Here is a 1,745-nt window from a genome sequence, read left to right as displayed (position 1 = left end):
ATAATAATAATTTGCCCAAAGTACAAACTTCTTTTTTCAACATCTTGCTTTTCACTAATTCCTTTAAAAAAAGCATTTTGTTCTCAGAACATTTCGTTCTTTCTTTTCGTCATTTTTGAAACTTTTTTTTTTTTTTCATTTTTCTGGGAGGCCTCTCGTCGCACAATAATCTTGAATGAACATCGCTCATTTCAATGCGCTCAGAAAGGAGGCGGACATGAAATGACGCAGCAGCAGCTCCATCAGACGGGACGCGCCGCGCCTGGGGGAGCGCAGAGCGGTTTGTCCGCCGGCTCCCATGGGTTTTCCCTCCCGTCTCATCTCCGCAGCCGACAGAATGTGTGTTTGTGCAGATTACAAGTTAATTGTTCATGGGGGACCGAGAGGAGCAAAATCACATCAGAGAAAGGCGTCGGGATTACAGGCTGCTAAATGTAGAAGATTATACATTCACACCACCACCCTCCACCTCCCCTCCGCTCCCCGCTCCTCTGCCTCGCCGCATGCAAATGCGTGTGTGGATTAAGTAGGAGGGGTGCCGGGGGAAGAGGGCGAAAAATAATAAAGAAAGACTGAATAAAAGTGAGTTGAGAAGGCCTTTTGTAATTTATTCGGCCGGGAGAAAACACAGCAAGTTGAGAAAGAGTGAAAGAGTTGGTTTTCTGCGCCTTGTTTTGTCTTTAGGAATGAGCGCGGCCTGGCCGTCCCCTCCGCAGGCCGCCAGATGGGATGTAAATAGCTGGGAAGCCGCAATGGCCTTTTAACCGCGCAACACTGAGGAGGATGTTGTCAAGGGAAGCTGGCGGTTTGCGAGTTAATAGTCATGAGTTGGGGTAATTACTTAAGGTTTATTATGCTCGGGGTTTCAAAGGAAATGGACTCTTCAATGGGCCGAGAAATACTTCTAATTAGGAGCCTCAGTAAAGCGGACACAACTGCTGCTGCTGCTGCAGCGGCGATCAGCGGCTCTTTGTGAGTAAACAGAAATAACGCAATCATGCACGTGTAAATTGCAGGCAAAATACACATGCAAATCAGGTTTTAAAAAGGAAAAGGAGCAAATGCCAGATTACAGATTATCCTGCTCTCTCTCTCTCTCTCTCTCTCTCTCTCTTCCTAAGAGTTTGCAAAAAGCATTTTCATTAAACTTTTGTTTTTAAAATCTTGCTGGTGTTTAGATGCACCTACTGAAGCAGACTGACAAATCGGATATTATGGGAAATTGAATATTAGGACAAATTAAATAAATGTGGCAAAAAAGAGAGAGTAAGATTCCATCTTATTTTTGTGAATTTAAATATTTCCCACTTGTTTTTTTCCCCCCCCCAACATTTTGGTGGGACTTCTGTTGCTTCTCCTTCTATTTCACAACTACTTCAAAAATAAATACAGTATACACGCTGCATTAAAACGTACAAAACCGGTCATCACGTTAAAAATACTGAAATATGAGAAGTGAAAATGCAGGATATGGGCGTTTAGAAAAGAAAAAAAATCAAGATTCTACAATTCTTCCGATTGCAAAACAGAAGAACATATGAAACCACAAACATATAAATAAAGCGTAATGGTAAAGCTGAGTGACGGAGAAGCCGCTGAGTGTCTTTTGTCGCTGATTACTGGAGGGACTTGTGAGCATCAGCTCATCTTTTCACAAGACTTGACAAACGACTGGTCCTCCAAAGAGCACACACCTGTTACTGCGAGCTACTCGAGGTTTATCACTTAGAGCAACACAGCTTTGT

The sequence above is a fragment of the Poecilia latipinna genome, unplaced genomic scaffold, assembly GCF_001443285.1.
Source record: "Poecilia latipinna isolate Pla-1442-1.1 unplaced genomic scaffold, P_latipinna-1.0 Scaffold2798, whole genome shotgun sequence".
Taxonomy (NCBI): domain Eukaryota; kingdom Metazoa; phylum Chordata; class Actinopteri; order Cyprinodontiformes; family Poeciliidae; genus Poecilia; species Poecilia latipinna.
This window is presented reverse-complemented; position numbering follows the sequence as displayed.